Source organism: Stegostoma tigrinum, chromosome 35 (genome assembly GCF_030684315.1).
Source record: "Stegostoma tigrinum isolate sSteTig4 chromosome 35, sSteTig4.hap1, whole genome shotgun sequence".
In the NCBI taxonomy this organism is placed as follows: Eukaryota; Metazoa; Chordata; class Chondrichthyes; order Orectolobiformes; family Stegostomatidae; genus Stegostoma; species Stegostoma tigrinum.
This window is the reverse complement of record NC_081388.1, coordinates 12,625,771-12,639,701: the sequence shown is the minus strand read 5'-3', so window position 1 is coordinate 12,639,701 and position 13,931 is coordinate 12,625,771. Positions and strand designations below refer to the sequence as shown.

General features: G+C 55.7%; 2 protein-coding genes across 20 annotated transcripts in view; both read right to left on the bottom strand.

Moving 5' to 3' along the window:
* smarca4a (SWI/SNF related, matrix associated, actin dependent regulator of chromatin, subfamily a, member 4a) overlaps positions 1-7,014 on the bottom strand; it is a 101,852-nt gene extending 94,838 nt beyond the window's left edge. For 16 of the 19 annotated variants that reach the window (XM_048521890.2, XM_048521899.2, XM_048521891.2 and 13 more), the window contains exons 1-2: positions 6,925-7,007; positions 5,250-5,366 (exon numbers count right to left, since the gene is read on the bottom strand). The gene's annotated coding sequence lies outside the window, so the exon portion shown is untranslated. Of the gene's footprint in view, positions 1-5,249; positions 5,367-6,924 lie in introns of all 19 variants that reach the window. The other 3 variants (XM_059639822.1, XM_059639826.1, XM_059639827.1) reach the window with 3 other exon arrangements.
* The window catches only part of LOC132206341 (basic proline-rich protein-like), a 45,706-nt gene that overhangs the window by 1,974 nt on the left and 29,801 nt on the right, over positions 1-13,931 (bottom strand). The window lies entirely within an intron of this gene.

Genomic DNA, 13,931 nt, shown 5'->3' with positions numbered 1-13,931 from the left:
AGTACTCAGAAAGATTGTGATTTCAAATAAACCTGTTGGACTATAACCTGGTGTCCTGTGACTTCTGACAGTGTGGATAGAGGAGTACCAGTAGATTTGTTGCATTTGGACTTCCAGAAGGCATTCAACGAGGTATATGTCACAAAAAAGTTAAGTCATGAGATAAGAGCTCATGATGTTGGAGGTAGAATATTGGCATGGATAGAGAATTGCCTCATGAGCAGGAAACAGAGTGGGGATTAGGTTTTTTAAAATCTGGTTGGTGACCTGTGACAAGTGTGGTTTCATAGGGATCAGTGCTGGGACTGCAACTGTTAACAATATATATTAACAACAGAGGAAGGATGTGAATGTACTGTAACTAAACTGGCAGATGTCACAAAAATAGGTGGAAAAGCAGGCTGCGAGAAGGATACAGTTTACAGAGAGATAAGGATAGGTTAAGTAAGGCAGGGAAAGCAAAAAGTTGGTAAATAGAGCATAATATGGGCACATACAAAGTTGTTAATTTTGTAAGGAAGAATAAAAAGTTAATATTAGTTAGATGAAGAAAATCTGCAGAGAGCTGCAACACCAAGGGACTTGGTTGTATTTATGCACAAAACACAGAAAACTCTCTCATGGGTGCAGCAGATTATCAGGAAAGCTAATAGAATGTTGGCTGGACTCCCTTGTCGACAAGTTGTAGTGTCCCTACCTCTGATCTGGGAGGCCTGGTTTCAAGTCCCACCTACTCCAGAGGTGTGTAATAACATCTCTGAGATACATTGATTAGAAAAGTAGGTTAAATTTAAAGAAAAAATAGAATGTGGGCCCATATTTCAAAGATGTTTGTAGTATAAGAGTAGGGAAATGTTGGTGCAACTGTACAAGGTGCTGGTGAGACCACATTAAGAATACTGTGAGCAGTTTTGGTCCCTTTTTTAAAGGAAAGATATCATTTCATTGGAGGTAGTTCAAAGAAGGCTCACTAGAATGATTCCAGTATGGAGGGACTGTCTTATGAGCAAAGGCTAAACAGGTCCAGACTCTTTGGAGTTCAGAAGTGATCTGATTGAAACATATCAAATTCTTAACAGGCTGACAAGAGTATCTGCTGAAAGGATATTTCCCCTCATGGAAGAATCTATAAGCAGAGATCACTGTCTCAGAATAAAGGAATATCAATTTAGGGCTGATATGAGGAAGAATTTCTTCAAGGGTTGAGAGTCTTCAAGCATCCTTGCAACAGACAGCTGTAGGGGCAGAGTCCTAATGTATGTTTGAGGCTGAGATAATTAGATTCTTGATCAGATTTGGAATCAAGGGTTGTGGGGAAATGGCAAGAAAGTGGATGTGAGGAACGTCAGATCAGCTACAATCCTATTGAATAGTGAAGTTGGTTTGAGGGACTGAATGGCCTACTCGTGGTGATACCGCTTATAGTCTATTTATGCCATTTAATCAAGAGTTTTGTCAACTTTCTGGTCAATTTATAGGACATCGAGTCCCTCCATCCTGCACAGAAATCATCCTCACCTTCCCCTAAAGTATCAAACATTTCTTGATGCGGAAAAATAAATGAAGGGATGTTGTTAGGTTGGATCATCAATGCTACAATTTGGCATGCATTTAGCCAACACATGCCATATGGACAAAGATAGTGCAATGGATTTTATAGAGCAAGACCCTACAAGTGACTCCAGACTGACAGCAATGTGGTTACCTCTTAACTGGCCTCTGAGCAAAAATGAAACCGCCATATTTTTGTACAGTGTGCTGGGCAGTTAAAGTCCAGCTCAGAGATAAGAGATTACAGGCTTAGCAAGCAGCCCACTATTGACTGAGATGGTAGTTTGCACAGTTTCTATCCCTTTCAAGCAGGTTGGCTACTTGTCCACAAGTTCCTGCCACACTGGTCTCATGCAAATGGCAGAAGTTCCCAGATATAACCTGCTAAATTCATAGGCTGGCCAGTGGGCAGGGCCTGTAGGAAATGGTTACCATGACTCCCACACTAGAGCTAAAATGACCAAAGTAACAGAACAAGCTCAAGTTCCAAGTGAGAGGAACTCATTCTTCATATTTAAACGGTGGGCCTGAAGCAAACTAATGGAAAGGAAATCTACATTGAAACCTCGCAAGGAGTAAGGGCAACTCTTGGGTTTAGTGCTAAGTCATTCTGTCCAGAAAATGCCAGGTGTAGTATGTCCTGAACAAGGTCATTGTAGTGGGAAGTAGCAGGGCTCTGTTGATTTGCCTGAACTGTGATGCCTGCTGATAGGCAACTGATTTGTTTTCGAGACTTGCGAGGCTCCAAATCACTGGTGTTGCTCGTGGCTGGGGAGCTGTGCTCCAGCATGAACTAGTAGCTTTAGGGGAAGAGAGACGGAAAACAAAATGGCCCATGAAAATACAAAGATTGGAAGACCAGTATCACAAAACATATGCATATATAATCAATTTAAGGTACATCAGAATAGGAATGAACTAGATGTCAGGTGGTTCTTTCCAGAGGGTAGCAAGCCTCTGAAATACATCACTGACTGTTGCAGTGCTGACTCTTTGACAGTCTTCAAAAGGAAGTTTGAATATCTTGATCTTGATCACAGATCTGGACTGTGGTAGAGATTGTACCATAGTAACACAAGAAGATATGTAGCCCTTCACATCTATACAATCATTTAATGAGATCAAGGCTTTTCTGTGATCAAACTTCCATCTATCCACCTTTCTCTCATAGCCCACTGGGTAGCCAAAAATCTATTAATCTTAGGTTTAAAATGAACATTTGGGTCCAGCATTAATTTATATCTGTAGAAGAGAACTCTAACCTAGCACCGCCTGCATTTGTGACTATTTAATAACTTCACTACTAAAAGATGTGACATTAATTATTAGGCTATATCCCCTAGTTTTAGACTCCTCAACATGCAGAAATAATTTATAAGTTAGTTTCCAATTTAGAATGACCTATTTGTTTATCCCTGGGGGGAAGACGACGACCACAGTCGTCATCTGGGTGTTTGGCAGAGTTCCAGCAGGGTGTGAGGTTGAATGCATAAATTGATCTGTGCCTCAGGATTTCCTTTACTTGAATTTTCTCTGTCTCAGATATATGCCTGCTCTTGAAGGCAGGTACAACTTTTTAAATTTGCTTACCTCTTGTAGCAACAGTATGGCTTTTCCAATCCATTTTCTGATCAACAATAAATCCCAAGATATAGGTGGTTGTGATAATGCCTTTCAATGTCATGGGGAGTTGGTTAGATCATCTCCAACAGCAAAATCTATGTCTGGCACTTATGCAGTTCAAGCATCATTTATCACTTATCAGCCCAAACCTGCATGTCGTCCAGGACTTATGAAATATGGAAACCCCAAACAATGGTTTGAATCTCGAAAAAGATATGATTTTAGTATAAGGGGCCAATTATTTTGGACTGAGATGAGAAATTTCTTCACTTAGAAGTATATGAAACAATGTCTCAGTGAATATCCTGTCAAACCCTCTGGGTTATCACAAACATATAGAAAACAGATGCCTAGTGTACATAGTAAGGTTATGTCAATGGCACTGCCAGAGACCATACCTCTCCAATTCTCTCTGCCTCCATGCAAATTATTAGTCCATCGAAATTATCATCTTTCCTAAGCACTGAAGACTTTCTTTAATTGACTGGTTTCAGAAAAGTCCAATACTGCACTGGACATGACTGAAACATCTTTCCAAATCTAGGCTTTAATCCTCATTTATGATTCCCACGACAGTAAGACAGTTAATTATCCTCACATCAATATGAACAGGTTCAATTAACTTGGGCTCAGAGACAATGATTCACTAATAGCTCAACACAACGGAACTGCAAGAGGGTAGATACTGAGAAGACAGATTTTGATGCCAGTATATGTGAGAATGGCTGGTGAAAGAGAGTGACTGAAAATATGGGTTTGAAAGATAAAAGCAGTGAAGAGTTGTTCAAATTTTCTTGATTTACAAACTCGAGTTCAACACATGTCAAATGTTGTCTGACGCCTTGGAAGTTTAAGATTTGATACAAATGCCTGTTGCTGGCTGAACATTTGGAATGAAATCACGGATTGTTTCTGAGGGAGGGTCACTGGACTTTTTTTTATTCATTTTTGGGATGTGGGCATTACTGGCCCAGCATTTCTTGCCCATCCCTTGTTGCCTTTGAGAAGCTGGTAGTGAGCTGCCTTCTTGAACCGCTGCAGTCCACCTGCTGTGGGTTAATCTACAATGCATAAGGAATTCCAAGATTTTGACCCAGTGACAGTGAAGGAACGTTGATGGTGAGTGGCTCGGAGGGAACTTTAAGATGCTGTCCTTCTCCTTCTAATTTGGAAGATGCTGTCTGAGGGACTTGAAACGTTAACTCCACCTTCTCTCCACAGATGGTGCCAGACCTACTGAGTTTCTCCAGCAATTTCTGTTTTTGTACTGTGCTCTAACAGAGTTTTCTCCACAGCTCACTCTTTGTCCTACTGGGCACATCACAAATTTCATCTTATGGGCTAGAGGGGCAAAGCCATTTAGGAAGTAGCGACTTCAATGAACTTCCCAGCAATCCATCAAAATATTAGTGCCTTGATGACACTAGTCAATAAGAATGCGAATGCACAATGCAGGCTTGAATTACAGTCCACACAGCTGCCAATCCCAAGAGCTACCATTGCTTAGGGATGGCTGAGAAATACTCAGTGCATCTTTACACAGTCACAAGCAGGGAGCGTCAGACCAAGTTGCATCTGAGCTCAGACTGGCAATTCCTGCTGAAGGAAATACTGTAGCTAGTTCTACAAAGGAACTTGGTGAGTTGGAAAAGAGTAATAACAATCTTAAGGAGAAAATATATCTACAATGTACTCTTACAAACAAATTAGAACAAAACAAAGTGTTTTCTCCCATCTCTCATTGAGTCATCCCTCCAATTAAACAGTCCAATTGACAAGATAAAAGTTCAGACCAAATGAAGTTGGCAGATCTGAATGTCAAGTGGCTCTGAAGCTTGCCCTGTATGACCTCTCCACTTTGAAGCAAGTGCTTACTCTACCACACAGAAGAGCTGCCCTAACTCAGCCTTCTGCTCAAAGAATGATATACTTCCATCTTTCATTTATTTTATGCAGAATTGATCATGTTTTGAAACACAACCTACACTTTTCTGTCAGAACAACTGACTGGCTGAGGTCAGCTAGCAGTGCTTTTTAAAAATGCTGCTTTCGTGATTTAAGCTTATGCCTCTTACCAGCTCAACAGGATAGCAACCCAAGGACACTGTATCGCTGCAGGGGCTGTCCTTCCTATGTAAAGTTCACCACATTTTTGAAAATCTGTATCTGGAGGGATTCAATTGTAGATAAATCTTCCACATGTGTAAGATGAGAAAGAGAAAGATCATTACTTCCATGTGAGATCAACAGGTAGATAGATGGTCACCATTCCAACTCATAATCACTATCACTTTGCACTTTGTTCAACCCCTATCACTGCTCTGTCCTCATTCACCAACTTTTAGAAACTATATAAATTTCCAAATTCTTGTTATGTTAATTGATGAAACATCTGCCTGACATGCTGAATTGCCCAGTCTTTCCATTTATTCATTCTTAGCTTGTGAAGAGAACAGATTGGCTCTGTTGCAAAGCCTATTACAATCAAATAGTTTGTCCATCTTGCCAGGGAAAGAGATGTCTGCAGTTTCTTGAACCCCACAAAATCTTTGAGAGGAAAATGAAATTTTAAATAAAAATAAACTCAAGTTTTTCATAGCCTCCACAGGAAAGCTGTATGAGCTGAACCGTGAACGGCTGCATCTGTCAATGTCATCCTTTGCACCCAACAGGAAGCAAAGTTAGCTTATAACAGAGCTGCTTTTAATTCTCCCTTTCTGTGAACCATAGTTGGTTAATAGAAGTATGTGGGAAGAGGGCTTAGTCTGGAGCAGAACTTTCCAGGCAGGAGGCAACACTGCATTGTTCAAAGCATTGTACTTTCGTCTTTAAGAACTTCAAACACTTGTCTACTTAGCTGGGTTCACGCTATCAGGGTCAGGGAAAAATAAGAAATAAAAAAAAACAGAAACTGACTATACAGCAACTCTAGTCTTTGAAATTAGTTATGAACATCCACATTGCATTTTAAATAATAAACTAGGTCATCACTGAAACCACATCATAAACAACACATCCCGATTTCCAGGCTCACATATGCAAAATACTTAAAAGAAATGGAAAATCTATAAACAACAATATTCAACAGGGTACAGCATCAATTCACAACAGATAGCTCTACAATCATAACAAAAACTTGTAAACGACTATATTTTTCGATTTATTGAGATAACAAAAGGGGAAGGGAAAACATTCAAACGGGGTCATATTCATACGGCATTATTGCAACTTAAAACATACCATGGATGTTTCCTAACACACTACAAGAGATATTTAAAAGTATCGCCTATGCAGCAAATATAAAGTTTTCTTTTGAACTAACAAATAACATGTCTTTGCAGAAACAGAGATTGATGCTTTGTTCCTTCAGCAGCTACCCACGCAGAAAGCGCTAACGTGAGAAACACACACATGTACAGAATAATACAGCTGATCGAACAGTGCAATAAAGCCAGGCAGTTCCCTCCGCTGTTCAGATCTGGCTAAACAATATATTTTGAATTAATCGCAATATAAACTAATTAATTTTAGTCCGAATGCGCCACCATCTCGAGCGGCGGGGCCTGCAGCTCAATCTCGTCTTTTAAACAATAAAAGCGGCGCCGGGGCAACCGAGCCGCGCCGCCCCTCATTCAACAGCAAACCGGTAGCGGACCTTGTTCATCCGCCGGTCCCTCCCCGCTGCCCAGCCCCGGTTACCCGCCCACAAGCCCCCGGTCCTGGAGAGATGAGAAGCCGAGAGGCTTTTACCTGGACTGGAGGCGCCGCTCGCGCTGTTTAATGGAACAAAGAGAAACGGCCGGTAAGACCGCGAGCGGGGCTGGCAGCCAGCGAGCATGCGCAGAGTCTCGACTGCGGGTTTGGGGGATGGGGGGAGAAAGGAGATAGAGAGACAGGGGTCATTGAGGGAGACGGAGGAGGGGGCACTGAGAGAGACAGGGGTCATTGAGGGAGACGGAGGAGGGGGCACTGGGAGAGACAGGGGTCATTGAGGGAGACGGAGGAGGGGGCACTGGGAGAGACAGGGGTCATTGAGGGAGACGGAGGAGGGGGCACTGGGAGAGACAGGGGTCATTGAGGGAGACGGAGGAGGGGGCACTGAGAGAGACAGGGGTCATTGAGGGAGACGGAGGAGGGGGCACTGGGAGAGACAGGGGTCATTGAGGGAGACGGAGGAGGGGGCACTGGGAGAGACAGGGGTCATTGAGGGAGACGGAGGAGGGGGCACTGGGAGAGACAGGGGTCATTGAGGGAGACGGAGGAGGGGGCACTGGGAGAGACTGGGGGGTCACCGGGGGAGACGGAGACGGAGGGGGGGTCACTGGGAGAGACAGGGGTCATTGAGGGAGACGGAGGAGGGGGCACTGAGAGAGACAGGGGTCATTGAGGGAGACGGAGGAGGGGGCACTGAGAGAGACAGGGGTCATTGAGGGAGACGGAGGAGGGGGCACTGAGAGAGACAGGGGTCATTGAGGGAGACGGAGGAGGGGGCACTGAGAGAGACAGGGGTCATTGAGGGAGACGGAGGAGGGGGCACTGAGAGAGACAGGGGTCATTGAGGGAGACGGAGGAGGGGGCACTGGGAGAGACAGGGGTCATTGAGGGAGACGGAGGAGGGGGCACTGGGAGAGACAGGGGTCATTGAGGGAGACGGAGGAGGGGGCACTGGGAGAGACTGGGGGGTCACCGGGGGAGACGGAGACGGAGACGGAGGGGGGGTCACTGGGAGTCACCCGGGGAGACGGAGAAGGGGGGTCACTGTGGGAGACTAGGGGTCACCGGGGGAGACGGAGGAGGAGGGGGGGTCATCGGAGGAGACGGGGGGGTCATCGGGGGAGACGGAGGAGGGGGGCGGTCATCGGGGGAGACGGAGGAGGGGGGCGGTCATCGGGGGAGACGGGGGGGTCAGTGGGGGAGACGGAGGAGGGGGGCGGTCATCGGGGGAGACGGAGGAGGGGGGCGGTCATCGGGGAGACGGGGGGGGTCAGTGGGGGAGACGGAGGAGGGGGGTCATCGGGGGAGACGGGGGTCATCGGGGGAGACGGAGTGGGGGGGGGTCATCGGGGGAGACGGAGTGGGGTGGGGGTCATCGGGGGAGACGGGGGTCATCGGGGGAGACGGAGCGGGGGGGGTCATCGGGGGAGACGGAGTGGGGGGGTTCATCGGGGGAGACGGAGTGGGGGGGGTCATCGGGGGAGACGGGGGTCATGGGGGAGACGGAGCGGGGGGGTCATCGGGGGAGACGGGGGTCATGGGGGAGACGGAGCGGGGGGGGGTCATCGGGGGAGACGGGGGTCATGGGGGAGACGGAGCGGGGGGGGGTCATCGGGGGAGACGGGGGTCATGGGGGAGACGGAGCGGGGGGGGTCATCGGGGGAGACGGGGGTCGCGGGGGGGGTCATCGGGGGGGGTCATCGGGGGAGACGGAGCGGGGGGGTCATCGGGGGAGACGGAGCGGGGGGGGTCATCGGGGGAGACGGGGGTCATGGGGGAGACGGAGCGGGGGGGTCATCGGGGGAGACGGAGCGGGGGGGGTCATTGGGGGAGACGGGGGTCATGGGGGAGACGGAGGAGGGGGGCGGTCATCGGGGGAGACGGAGGAGGGGGGCGGTCATCGGGGGAGACGGGGGGGTCAGTGGGGGAGATGGAGGAGGGGGGCGGTCATCGGGGGAGACGGAGGAGGGGGGCGGTCATCGGGGAGACGGGGGGGGTCAGTGGGGGAGACGGAGGAGGGGGGTCATCGGGGGAGACGGAGTGGGGGGGGTCATCGGGGGAGACGGAGTGGGGTGGGGGTCATCGGGGGAGACGGGGGTCATGGGGGAGACGGAGCGGGGGGGGTCATCGGGGGAGACGGAGTGGGGGGGGTCATCGGGGGAGACGGGGGTCATGGGGGAGACGGAGTGGGGGGGTCATCGGGGGAGACGGGGGTCATGGGGGAGACGGAGCGGGGGGGGTCATCGGGGGAGACGGAGCGGGGGGGGTCATTGGGGGAGACGGGGGTCATGGGGGAGACGGAGCGGGGGGGTCATCGGGGGAGACGGGGGTCATGGGGGAGACGGAGCGGGGGGGGTCATCGGGGGAGACGGAGCGGGGGGGGTCATCGGGGGAGACGGGGGTCATGGGGGAGACGGAGTGGGGGGGGTCATTGGGGGAGACGGGGGTCATGGGGGAGACGGAGTGGGGGTGGTCATTGGGGGAGACGGGGGTCATGGGGGAGACGGGGGTCATGGGGGAGACGGAGTGGGGGGGGTCATTGGGGGAGACGGGGGTCATGGGGGAGACGGAGTGGGGGGGGTCATTGGGGGAGACGGGGGTCATGGGGGAGACGGAGTGGGGGGGGGTCATTGGGGGAGACGGGGGTCATGGGGGAGACGGAGTGGGGGTGGTCATTGGGGGAGACGGGGGTCATGGGGGAGACGGAGTGGGGGGGTCATTGGGGGAGACGGGGGTCATGGGGGAGACGGAGTGGGGGGGGTCATTGGGGGAGACGGGGGTCATGGGGGAGACGGAGTGGGGGGGTCATTGGGGGAGACGGGGGTCATGGGGGAGACGGAGCGGGGGGGTCATCGGGGGAGACGGAGCGGGGGGGTCATCGGGGGAGACGGGGGACATGGGGGAGACGGAGCGGGGGGCTCATCGGGGGAGACAGAGCGGGGGTCATCGGGGGAGACGGGGGTCATTGGGGGAGACGGAGCGGGGGGGTCATCGGGGGAGACGGATCGGGGGGGGTCATTGGGGGAGACGGGGCGGGGGGGTCATTGGGGGAGACGGGGGTCATTGGGGGAGACGGAGGAGGGGGGCGGTCATTGGAGGAGACGTGGGGTCAGTGGGGGAGACGGAGGAGGGGGGCGGTCATTGGGGGAGGAGGGGGGCGGTCATTGGGGGAGACGGGGGGGTCATTGGGGGAGACGGGGGGGTCATTGGGGGAGACGGAGCGGGGGGGTCATTGGGGGAGACGGGGGGTCATTGGGGGAGACGGAGGGGGGGGTCATTGGGGGACAGTGAGCAGGGGGCTCATTGGGGGAGACGAGGGTCATTTTAAGAGACGGAGCAGGGTGGGTCATTTTAGGAGACGGAGCGTGGGGGTCATTGGGGGAGACGGAGGTGGGGGTGTCATTGGGGGAGAAGGGGGTCATTGGGGGAGAAGGGGGTCATTGGGGGAGAAGGGGGTCATTGGGGGAGACGGGGGTCATTGGGGGAGACGGAGCCGGGGGGGGTCATCGGGGGAGACGGAGCGGGGGGGGTCATCGGGGGAGACGGAGCGGGGGGGTCATCGGGGGAGACGGAGCGGGGGGGTCATCGGGGGAGACGTGGGTCATTGGGGGAGACGGAGCGGGGGGGTCATTGGGGGAGACGTGGGTCATTGGGGGAGACGGGGCGGGGGGGTCATTGGGGGAGACGGGGCGGGGGGGTCATTGGGGGAGACGGGGTCATTGGGGGAGACGGGGGTCATTGGGGGAGACGGAGGAGGGGGGCGGTCATTGGAGGAGACGTGGGGTCAGTGGGGGAGACGGAGGAGGGGGGCGGTCAGTGGGGGAGACGGGGGGGTCATTGGGGGAGACGGGGGGGTCATTGGGGGAGACGGAGCGGGGGGGTCATTGGGGGAGACGGAGGGGGGGTCATTGGGAGACAGTGAGCAGGGGGCTCATGGGGGAGACGAGGGTCATTTTAAGAGACGGAGCAGGGTGGGTCATTTTAGGAGACGGAGCGTGGGGGTCATTGGGGGAGACGGGGGTCATTGGGGGAGACGGAGCCGGGGGTCATCGGGGGCGACGGGGGTCATTGGGGAGACGGAGCGGGGGGGTCATCGGCGGAGACGGTGGTCATTGGGGGAGACGGAGGAGGTGGGTCATTGGGGGCGGAGGGGTGTCATTGGTGGAGACGGAGCGGGGTGAGGTCATTGGGGGAGACGGAGCGGGGGGGTCAATGGGGGAGACGGAGCAAGAAGGGTCATCGGGGGAGACGGAGGAGGGGGGCGGTCATCGGGGAGACGGGGGGGGTCAGTGGGGGAGACGGAGGAGGGGGGTCATCGGGGGAGACGGGGGTCATTGGGGGAGACGGAGTGGGGGGGTCATCGGGGGAGACGGAGTGGGGGGGGTCATCGGGGGAGACGGGGGTCATGGGGGAGACGGAGTGGGGGGGGTCATCGGGGGAGACGGGGGTCATCGGGGGAGACGGAGCGGGGGGGTCATCGGGGGAGACGGAGCGGGGGGGTCATCGGGGGAGACGGGGGTCATGGGGGAGACGGAGCGGGGGGGTCATTGGGGGAGACGGGGGTCATTGGGGGAGACGGGGGTCATTGGGGGAGACGGAGCGGGGGGATCATCGGGGGAGACGTGGGTCATTGGGGGAGACGGATCGGGGGGTCATCGGGGGAGACGGAGCGGGGGGGTCATTGGGGGAGACGGGGGTCATTGGGGGAGACGGAGGAGGGGGGCGGTCATTGGAGGAGACGTGGGGTCAGTGGGGGAGACGGAGGAGGGGGGCGGTCAGTGGGGGAGACGGGGGGGGTCATTGGGGGAGACGGGGGGGTCATTGGGGGAGACGGAGCGGGGGGGTCATTGGGGGAGACGGGGGTCATTGGGGGAGACGGAGGGGGGGGTCATTGGGGGACAGTGAGCAGGGGGCTCATTGGGGGAGACGAGGGTCATTTTAAGAGACGGAGCAGGGTGGGTCATTTTAGGAGACGGAGCGTGGGGGTCATTGGGGGAGACGGAGGTGGGGGTGTCATTGGGGGAGAAGGGGGTCATTGGGGGAGACAGGGGTCATTGGGGGAGACGGAGCCGGGGGTCATCGGGGGCGACGGGGGTCATTGGGGAGACGGAGCGGGGGGGGTCATCGGCGGAGACGGTGGTCATTGGGGGAGACGGAGGAGGTGGGTCATTGGGGGCGGAGGGGTGTCATTGGGGGAGACGGAGCGGGGTGAGGTCATTGGGGGAGACGGAGCGGGGGGGATCAATGGGGGAGACGGAGCGAGAAGGGTCATCGGGGGAGACGGGTGTCATCGGGGGAGACGGGGGTCATTGGGGGAGATGGAGCAGGGCGGGTCATTGGGGGAGACGGAGCAGTGCAGGTCATCGGGGGGGACGGGGGTCATTGGGGGAGACGGAGCGGGGGGTCATCGGGTGAGACGGAGTGGGGGGGTCACTGGGGGAGACGGCGGAGGGGGGGGTCACTGGGGGAGACGGCGGAGGGGGGGGGTCACTGGGGGAGACCGCGGAGGGGGGGGTCACTGGGGGAGACCGCGGAGGGGGGGGTCACTGGGGGAGACGGCGGAGGGGGTCACTGGGGGAGACGGCGGAGGGGGGTCACTGGGGGAGACGGCGGTGGGGTCACTGGGGGAGAGGGGGGTCACTGGGGAAGACGGCGGAGGGGGGGTCACTGGGGGAGGATGGGGTCATTGGGGGAGACGGAGCGGGGGGGTCACTGGGGGAGAGGGGGGTCACTGGGGAAGACGGCGGAGGGGGGGGTCACTGGGGGAGGACGGGGTCATAGGGGGAGACGGTGCTGTGGGGGGTCATTGGGGGAGAGGCCGGAGGGAGGTCACTGGCAGAGACGGCAGAGAGGAGGATCACTGGGGTAGACGGGGGTCATTGGGGGAGATGGCGGAGGGGTCACTGGGGGAGATGGGGGTCATTGGGGGAGACAGTGGAGTGGGGGGTCATTGGGGGAGACGGCGGAGGTGGGGCAATTGGGGGAGACGGCGGAGGGGGGTGTCATTGGGGGAGACGGCGGAGGGGCGGGTCATTGGGGGAGACGGAGCAGGGGGAGTCATTGGGGGAGACGGCGGAGGGGGAGTCATTGGGGGAGACGGGGGTTATTGGGGGAGACGGTGGAGGGCAGGTCATCGGGGGGGACGGGGGTCATTGGGGGAGACGGAGCAGGGCGGCTCACCGGGGGAGACGGGGGTCATTGGGGGAGACGGAGCGGGGGGTCATCGGGTGAGACGGGGGCCATGGCGGAGACGGAGCGGTGCGGGTCATCGGGGGAGACGGAGCGGGGTGAGTCATCGGGGGAGACGGAGCGGGGCGGTCATCGGGGGAGACGGAGCGGGGGGGTCACTTGGGGAGACGGCGGAGGGGGGGGTCACTGGGGAGAGGGGGGTCACTGGGGAAGACGGCGGAGGGGGGTCACTGGGGGAGGATGGGGTCATTGGGGGAGACGGAGCGGGGGGGTCACTGGGGGAGAGGGGGGTCACTGGGGAAGACGGCGGAGGGGGGGGTCACTGGGGGAGGACGGGGTCATAGGGGGAGACGGTGCAGTGGGGGGTCATTGGGGGAGAGGCCGGAGGGAGGTCACTGGCAGAGACGGCGGAGAGGAGGATCACTGGGGTAGACGGGGGTCATTGGGGGAGACGGTGTAGGGGGGGGTCATTGGGGGAGAGGCCGGAGGGAGGTCACTGGCAGAGACGGCGGAGAGGGGGATCACTGGGGCAGACGGGGGTCATTGGGGGAGACGGTGGAGGGGGGGTCATTGGGGGAGATGGTGGAGGGGTCACTGGGGGAGATGGGGGTCATTGGGGGAGACGGCGGAGGGGGGCGTCATTGGGGGAGACGGCGGAGGGGGGGGCGTCATTGGGGGAGACGGCGGAGGGGCGGGTCATTGGGGGAGACGGAGCAGGGGGTGTTCTTTGGGGGAGACGGGGGTCATCGGGGGAGACGGTGGAGGGGGTGGTCATCGGGGGAGACGGGTGTCATTGGGGGAGACGGCGGAGTGGGGGGGTCATCGGGGGAGACGGCGGGAAGGCACTGGTGGAG